Genomic DNA, 9,818 nt, shown 5'->3' on the forward strand with positions numbered 1-9,818 from the left:
TCTAAAATTCAGTAGCCATGAAGTTAAAAAAGGGGGTCGATATATTCTGGGAAAAGGGGGAACAGTTTTAAGGAAATATTGAAGTATTGTGGTACAGTTGTGAGATCTCGAACAAGACAGTGTTTATGTTGAAGCCAGACCCGAAATCACCAATTTGTTGCCACCTTCAGAGAGCGGCCAAAGAACAGCAGAGCATTGGGTGATAATGTTCCCGGAATTTGCTAGGAAAAGTCCAGGAGGAATTTTAACATTTTGGTTACGCCAAAATCTTCAAGGAAATGTTTGAAGAGTACTGTTAACATGGTGGAAAGGTTGTGTTTTAGATGTTATTCTATTTGTTTCTTTATTCTAATAAATGTTATTCTAATAAATATATAAAATCATCACAATTGGTCTGAGCGTTACTTACCTTGACTTCAGGTAACTTTTTAAAAATTCATTTTTATGGGATGTGGGTGTCGCTGGTTAGGCCAGGGTTTGTTGCCCAGCCCTGATTACCTTTCAGAATGTGGTGGTGGTGAGCTGCCTTCTTGGACCGCTGCAGTCCTTGAGGCGTAGGTACACCCACTGTGCTGTTAGGGAGGGAGTTCCAGGATGTTGCCCCAGCGACAGTGAAGGAACGGCGATATATTTCCAAGTCAGGGTGGCGAGTGACTTGGAGGGGAACTTCCAAGTGGTGGGGTTCCCAGGTATCTGCTGCTCTTGTCCTTCTAGATGGTAGTGTTTGTGGGTTTGGAAGGTGCTGTCTGAGGAATCTTGGTGAGTTACTGTAGTGCATCTTGTAGATGGTACACACGGCTGCCACTGTTCGTTGGTGGTGGAGGGTTTGAATGTTTGTGGAAGGGGGAGCAATCAGGCGGGCTGCTTTGTCCTGGATGGAGCTTCTTGAGTGTTGTTGGAGCTGCGCTCATCCAGGCAGGTGAAGTATTCCATTACACTCCTGACTTATGCCTTGTAGATGGTGGGCACGCTTTGAGGGGGGTCAGGAGATGAGTTATTCGCCGTAGGATTCCTAGCCTTTGACCTGCTCTGCATTAATATTGCTACTCCAGTTTAGTTTCTGATCAATAGTAACCCCCAGGATATTGATTGTGAAGGATTCAGCGATGGTAATACCATTGAATGTCTAGTGCGGTGGTTAGATCCTCTCTTGTATGAGATGGTCATTGTGTGGCGCGAATGTAACTTGCCACTTGTCAGCCCAAACCTACATTTGGACACGACTGTTTCATTATCTGAGGAGTCGCGAATGGTGCTGATCACTGTGCAGTCATCCACAAACATCCCCACTTCTGACCTTATGATGCAAAGGAGGTCATTGATGAAGCAGCCAAAGATGTTTGGGACTAGGACTCTCCCCTGAGGAACTCCTGCAGTGATATCCTGGAGTTGGGATGATTGACCTCCAACCACCACGGCCATCTTCCTTTGTGCCAGGTATGATTCCAACGAGTGGAGAGTTTTCCCCCAAACTCCTCAAAATACACAATTTGCAAAATCGTTGTGGCAGTTGTTTCACGTTTCTCTCTGGGATTTGGGCACCTTGGCACTTACCATTTGCCGTACCACAACAAATACAAAATACAATACCAGATCATATAGAACATAGAACATTCAGTGCAGGAGGCCATTCGGCCCATCGAGTGCACCGACCCATTTAAGCCCTCACTTCAACCCTATCCCCGTAACCCAATAACCCCTCCTATTCTTTTTGGACACTAAGGGCAATTTAGCATGGCCAATCCACCTAACCTGCACATATTTGGACTGTGGGAGGAAACCGGAGCACCTGGAGGAAACCCACGCAGACACGGGAAGAACATGCAGACTCCGCACAGTCAGTGACTCAGCAGGGAATCGAACCTGGGACCCTGGCGCTATGAAGCCACAGTGCTAACCACTATGTGACTGTGCTGACGTTAAGGAGACATGGGAAGATGGTAAAAAAGGGAGGATTTTCAGGGCCATCTTATGGGATAAAAGAACAGTGGAGCGATTCAGGAAAGGATTTCCAGAGCTAACAGCCCAGGCAGCTGAAGGTATAAACATCAATTGTGGGCACTTAAAATTAAGGATGCTGAAGAGTTCAAAATTTGAGGAGCACAAACATCTTGGACGTTTGTAGAATTTCATAAAAGTGCTTATTGCTGAAGAAAGCAACATGCTGTTGAAGTTTTGTGCTTTGAATTCATCAGGATAGTTTGCAAGAATACCAGTTGTAGAGGGAACAACAATTTATACTGCATATAAGGAGGGCTAATTGGCTGGTATAAAAACTCAGGAGACCTAAGAAGGTAAATCAAAGGAGATGTGTCTTCGGGCTGTGGTGGTACTTGGCCAATGGGTCTGACTACGGCGTTGCTCGGGTGGCGAATGGGGCCCATAGGCTCCACCCTTGGGGAGAGTCACTCATCGGAATGGGGGGGGGGGCGGCCAATGCTGTGTACATCGCAGTCCATGGAGCTCTGGAGTTCCTGTAACCCACAGGAAAGCAGCTGGTTTAGCACACTGGGCTAAATCGCTGACTTTTAAAGCAGACCAAGGCAGGCCAGCAGCACGGTTCAATTCCCGTATTAGCCTCCCCGAACAGGCGCTGGAATGTGGCGACTAGGGGCATTTCACAGTAACTTCATTTGAAGCCTACTTGTGACAATAAGCGATTTTCATTTCATTTCAATTATGTCGCCCTTTTTCGATCCAGAGCCGGTTCTGCCAAGTTTCTATTGGGTCGCCATGTTGTTGATGGCACACACTAGGTGATCTCTCAACATCTCCGTGAGAGATGGGCCGTAGTCACAGTGGTCAGCCAGCTTGCGAAGGTGCGTCAGGAATTCAGTGACCGATTCCTCAGGGATTTCACCTGTATCGCTGCACGATCAATACTGGTTTAGGGTCGTAATGATTTGCAACAGGCTCTGCGAGTTGACGACTGGCCTTAGAATACGGGGCTGCCGGGTAGGTAAGGCTTTCGATCACAGTGAATGTTTGGGCTCCGCAGTCGATCAGGAGTATTATCTTTTACCGGTCATCCCAACCGATACCTTTCCCCTGAAAGAAATACCACATCCGCTCAGTACACTGGGCCAAATCTTCAACGCCTGTGTCAAAGGCCTCGTGCTGAGAAATTCAAGTCAGCCTGGACATCCAGAATCACAGCCGTAGTTTTTCCTCTTCGCCAATATTAAAGCTCAGGAGACCCGAGATGGTGACTCAGACTGGCAGTTTGTTTTCAGTCTAAGGAAAAAGGCCTCAACGTGGAATGCAGCACATGGGTCTCAACCGGGATTGCCGATCATGCTGGTCCCAATCCGGGCCGGTTTTTAAGAGGTGATTCTACGAGCCCCAGCTGATGGGCCTTTGCCCATTCGCGGGGGAGCTGGTATTCCACCAGCCCCGTAGGGAGATCAATTGGGTCATCCCCGTGGGTATTGTGAGGGTTTTCACAGCTGGCAAGTGAACTCTGATTGGTAGAGGCATTGCCATGGAAAATATGTGGCCTCCAGCATACACATGGCCCTGTCATTTACAGGCAGAACAAACTTGCTCACACATTGCACCTTTTTCAGCTAAACAAAAGCTTGGTGCACAGCCATTCATTGGTTCATTCTCAATGGCAATGCCTTGACCAGAGTTGACCTGCCTGGTTTGAATTTGAAGAAAACCTTGCCAGTTGACTGTTCCCTGGTGCATTATTCCTGACAACGCCTCTAACAATCAGAGTCCACTTGCCAACTAATCAGCAAACTCTTCTTGCACAATCTCGTTGTGACCATTTCAGTTAGTATTCTTGCGAACTGTCTTGACGAGTGCAAGACAAAAAACTTCAACAGCATGTCTTTTGTTTTGGCAATACGTTAGTGCTATGCTACCAAATGGTTATAAAATTGGTTCGTGTTTCTTTCCACTTCTATTCAAGGTTAGTAGTGTTAGATAAATCCATGGGAGAACAATCTAAAATTGTGCTACTCCCTGGCTATTGGTAGAATCAAAAGGAGAGCCATTTCAAAAGTAAAGCTTCATCTGAAAATTCGTGCCCAGCCTTTTGACATTGAACGTACAGAAACAAGTTACATTTTTGTGCAACTTCCAGTGTGAAACTTGGGGTCCAAATCTGTGACATCACCCAAAATACTGAAGAGAAATATGAATGAAAAAATGAAATGAACATCGCTTATTGTCACCAGTAGGCTTCAAATGAAGTTACTGTGAAAAGCCCCTAGTCGCCACATTCCGGCGCCTGTTCGGAGAGGCTGTTACAGGAATTGAACCGTGCTGCTGGCTTGCCTTGGTCTGCTTTCAAAGCCAGCGATTTAGCCCTGTGCTAAACAGCACAGTGAACTTTATTGATACTTGACTTCAATTATACCAGGCTGTGATGCAGTCAGATAGGATGCTTTCTCTGGTGCATCTGTAAAAGTTGGTAAGTGTTAATGTGGACATGCCGAATTTCCTTAGTTTCATGAGGAAGTATAGGCGCTGTTGTGCTTTCTTGGTGGTAGCATCGATGTGGGTGGACCAGGACAGATTTTTGGTGATGTGTACTCCTAGGAATTTGAAATTGTTACGCATCTCCACCTCGGCCCCGTTGATGTTGACAAGGGTTTGTACAGTACTTTGCTTCCTGAAGTCAATGACCAGCTCTTTAGTTTTGCTGGCATTGAGGGAGAGATTGTTGTCGCTACACCATTCCAAAAGGTTCTCTATCTCCCTCCTGTATTCTGACTCATCGTTATTCGAGATCCTGCCCACTATGGTCGTATAGTCAGCAAACTTGTAGATGGAGTTGGAACCAAATTTTGCTACACAGTCGTGTGTGTACAGGGAGTAGAGTAGGTGGCTAAGTGCGCAGCCTTGCGGGGCCCTGGTATTGAGGATCATTGTGGAGGAGGAGTTGTTGTTTATTCTGACTGATTGTGGAATGTGGGGCAGAAAGTCGAGGATCCAGTTGCAGAGTGAGGAGCCAAGTCCTAGGTTTTGGAGCTTTGATGTGAGTTTGGCTGGGATTATGGTGTTGAGGGCGGAGCTGTAGTCAATAGATAGCAGTCTGATGTAGACGTCCTTGTTGTCGAGATGCTCGAGGGATGAGTGTAGGGTCAGGGAGATGGCATCTCCTGTGGACCGGTTGCGGCGGAATGCGAATTGCAGTGGAATTTCCTGCACATCTTCCATGCGAGGTACAGTGGTAATTATCTGAAAGTTTGGGTGATCTGACGAAAGAAGAACCTCTGCCACCTGCAACAAAATCAGACAAACCGGCACCGTAAAGAGTGGAGACAATTCAAAGCTGAACTCCCATTTAAGAATCTCATTACTGGTTGGCCTTTTGGGAACTTGCAGTTGCATGTAGTTGATGACACTCAGATTACCTCGATATTTTCCCTTGTTTTAAGGTTAAGGACAACACAGGCATCTCAGCTCAAGAAAGAAAGAGATTGATTTTGGATGACATATGTGATTTGGATTATCTGCCTGCTCCTATACCTTAGTGGTTCTAGGATCTGAGGCGGGATTCTCTAATAATGGGGCGATGTCCCCAAGCCGGCGTGAAAAGCGGCGCTAACCACTCCGGCGTCAACAGTCCCCGAGAATGGGGAATGCTCCCTTTCCTAGGGGGCTAGGTCGGCACTGGAGTGGTCCCCGCAGCTCCAGTCAGTGCGGAACGGCCCGTGTGATTCCGCGCATGCGCGGGGGTTCCCTTCTCCGTGCCGGCCCCCAGGCAATATGGCGGAGCCCTACAGGGGCCCGGCGTGGAGGAACATAGGCCCCCACGGAAACAGCCCGCCCGCCGATCAGTAGGCTCCGATCGTGGGCCAGGCCACCATGGGGCCACCCCCCGCTGTCGGAACCCCCGCCTCCCCCCTCCAGGATGGTCCCCGCAGACTTACCTTCCAGGTCCCGCATGTGGGACCTGAGTAACCCATGCCGGCGGGACTTGGCCGAACTCGGCGACCACTCGGCCCGACGGGGCCCGGAGAATCACTGGGGGGGGGGAGGGGGCGCCTTCAACGGCCCCCGACCGGCGCGGCGGGAATGCCGCGGCCGCCCGAGAATCACCGGGGGAGGATCGGGAAGCTGGCATCAGGGCGGCGGGGTGCGATTCTCGCGACCCCCGGGGATTCCCTGACCCGGCGTGGGGTCGGAGAATCCCAGCCCATGTCTCTGACCGGAAGTCAGATCTCTCCAGGCCAGTAGAGCGGAATATCTGTTATTCGTAGCCACAGGTCTCTCAGTCACGGTTCCTTATCTGAGACCCTAGGACTAGCTCCTGTGTCCAATTTGAAGTTGGTGAGGTCACCGTTTACTGAGATATCTGCTTTCAAAAAAGAGAATGCAGGATACTTGGTCTCACCCAAGAAGCACGGTTGGGTCTCTTCCTGGTGCGACACCTCAATGTCATGGGTTGTCTCGGGATCCTCCTCCATTTGGGTGTCTTATATTTGCATAGCTTTCTGAAGTGTCCCAGGGAAGTGGCAGTTGAAATACTGCACTGAGATTACAGTGCCTGTGAGATTGTTTGGCTCCACAGCACTGATATGGTCGCCCACCCTCTTGTGGTTGGTTTGGGTACTGCCTTCCCTGGCCTGGAGTCTCTCTGTCCCTTTACGAGCCGGATGGTTGGGGTTGCTAGGTGCCATGGCTTGGTTATGTCAAGTAAAACGGATTGGTGCCGTTGGTGATGGTCTTTTCTGGAATCAGGGCTTACTTGGCCTGTAGTATGTCTGAAAGGACATCATCAGCCACTCGAACAATAATTCTGCTGTCGCTTGCGATTTCTATCTTAAGGCCACTGTAGTTACCGCCTTTAGTCAATCTGTATAATTTGTTTATTAAAAAAGTCAACCAGTTCTCCAGGCTGTTTAACATGTTTGTTGAATTTTGCTCGCTCTAAACTTGTGTTGCTTCATGGAATAGAATATGTATCAAAGGATTTTACAATTTTATCAAGCTTATCTGAGGATTAGTTTATTCCTTGCCTCTCAATAATATCATCGGCGAGCCGGCTTGCTGAATAAAGTTGCGTGTTCACTTGTTTAACTTCGGTCTTTTTATCTAATCCTAAAGCTTTCGTGTATCTTAAGAATCTTTTCTGCCAAGGTCCTCAATTTTGGGTTAGGTCTGGCTGTTGGATCAGTTCAAATTGGTCTGGTAATGTTGATTGGTTGCCCATGGTTGCATTAACGTTCGGGTGAGTACAGCTTTAGATACTGCGCAGGTTTTAAAGATGGTGGGGAAGTAACTATTGTTTCAAAGAGTCCTCATCCCGCCATTGTCGCATTTTGGCGAGCTTCCGCAGCAACAGTGGTCCGGACCTCCTTTTCTTTAATTTTATACAGCAATTCACTCAATCACTCAATCAACTATTTTGGGCCTGCCCTACGATAGCGGAGGATATTTGAACATTTTGCAATCGATTCTTGACTTTGGCTAAGGTTTTTAAACATTCCAATTGATTTTTCATTTCTTTTCTTACAATGCGCTGGCCGCCCCATGGCTCGATGCCAAATCTGAACCATGGATGGCCTCGGTGATTTCAGAAGCTGACTGCTCTGACTTTTGTTTTCAGATCACTGAAGCTTTTTAAACGAGTCCTGGTTTACAACCGAATGTCTTTTGCTCATCCTTGCTGGGTCCTTTGACTCTGCGCTTGGGCATTCACAAAAGGTCTTCTCGAATCCTCAGCTGGAGATTTTCTCCTGCCTTTCTGCTTCCAGTTCTGTGATGGATCTTCTTTCAGGCCATCTCCCTCGGTGTCTTCACTTCAGGTGCTTTCAGTCAGGTCAGATTGCTGCTCCTTTAACTTTGGAGCTTTTACATTTCTGCTCCAGTTTCTGGGAGGTTCTGGGTTTATTAATTAGCTGCCACCATGTTGCATTGCGCATGTATAATAGGTCTCACAAAGGTTTTCTGAGTGTTACCTGGTTGAACAGAAATGTTGATTAATAACACCAAACTGTGCACATCTATACAGGGTAGAGCCAAAGCTGTGATCTAACTCTATGCTTGCTTCAATACAGGAATGTTGTCCAGTCCATAGCTGACATTATGTGTCTCCTCAAATCACACTGTGGGTGGTACTGTTTCCAGGTCCAACATTAATCTTTGCTATGCCAAGTACACTTATATTACATTATGTGTGCAGAGCAGGCTGATTATAATGTCAATCAGTTGAAAAAATGATTTGATGTCGGCACTGCTAACCCTGTAAATACAATCCCCGGCGTAAGGGATTCAGTGGGATTTTTTTTTTTGATACTGTATTAACCTTTCTGAAATCTATGCAGAATCTGGTTGACCTGCTGAGCACTGCTGCCTCACAGCTCCAGGGACACGGTTTGAATTCCTGCCTCGGGTGACTGTTTGTGTTGAGTTTGCACTTTCTCCTCGTGTGTGCGTGGGTTTCCTCCGGGTGCTCCGGTTTTCTCCCACAGTCCAAAGACGTGCAGGTTAGGTGGATTGGCCATGCTAAATTGCCCCTCAGTGTCCAAAACGTTAGGTGGGGTTACTGGGTTACGGGGATAGGGTGGAGGCGTGGGTTTAAGTAGGGGGCTCTTTCCAAGGGCCGGTGCAGACACGATGGACAATGGCTCCTTCTGCACTGTAAACGCTAGGACTATCTATGATTCTATGAACACGTAATCTAGGCTGATATTTTATGGACGGCACGGTAGCATAGTGATTAGCACTTTTGCTTCACAGCTCCAGGGTCCTAGGTTTGATTCCCGACTTGGATCACTGCCTGTGCGGAGTCTACACATTCTCTCCATGTCTGCGTGGGTTTCCACCTGTTGGTCCGGTTTCCTCCCACAGTCCAAAGATGTGCAGGTTAGGTGGATTGGCCATGCTAAATTGTCCTTAGTGTCCAATAAAAAGGTTAAATGGGGTTACTGGGTTACGAGGATAAGGTGGAGATGCGGGCTAAAGTGGGGTGCTCTTTCCAAGGGCAAGTGCAGACTCGATGGGCCGAATGGCCTCCTTCTGCACCGTAAATTCTGTGATTTTTGTCACTGTAGTATTTTTAAAGGATAGGCTTGTACACTACAAAGGCTCAAAGAATCAAGAGCGTTATTGGAAAGATGTTTTCTCACAGGCCGCTAGACCAGATTGACAGTTAGCCCGCCCAAACTGCCAATGACGTCATCAGTACATCACATGACCGAACTCTCAGTGACTTTGTCCCAACCAGAAACTAACTGCACAACACTTTTCTGCCTCTTTACTTCAGAGGTTCCTGCAGTGAAACACAATATAACGTTAACAATCAAAACTTACAATATGAACAATTAACAAACAGAACAGTCGATCAGTTAGACATTTTGGGAATGCCGATTCCTGTATGGTTGTCGGTGAACATTAGGCGTCTGCTTTTTCATATTGACTGTAACCTCTGCTGTTTCTGGTTGAGTTTGGACATCATCCATTGGAGTCTCGACCAGAGTCAACGTATGGTTTGGAGGTTGATTTGGTGTTGAAATGTCCTCAACTGAGGTACTGGGCTGGATTCCCTTCTGCCCCCCCCCCCCCACCAGGCTGGTAGCGACATCGGGATCGACGCTGGTTGGCAACGGAATCGGGGTTCGCGTCCTCCTGCCAGGGTTATTCAAATCTTTCAGTGTATGAGCTCCAGTGCTTGATGCTTTCATCATACTTTGGGAGGACTTGTGTAAGTACAAAAATGCCACGAGGTTTTTAACACAATCTTGCTTCCTTTCTTTCCTTTCAGACAAGATAATGCCAAGCTCAGCATGCCTCTTTCCGAATTTTGCAAGGGATGTTGCAAAACTCCCTCAGCTGTCAATTAATTGTTGCAGGGTATTTGT

Source organism: Scyliorhinus torazame, chromosome 19 (genome assembly GCF_047496885.1).
Source record: "Scyliorhinus torazame isolate Kashiwa2021f chromosome 19, sScyTor2.1, whole genome shotgun sequence".
In the NCBI taxonomy this organism is placed as follows: Eukaryota; Metazoa; Chordata; class Chondrichthyes; order Carcharhiniformes; family Scyliorhinidae; genus Scyliorhinus; species Scyliorhinus torazame.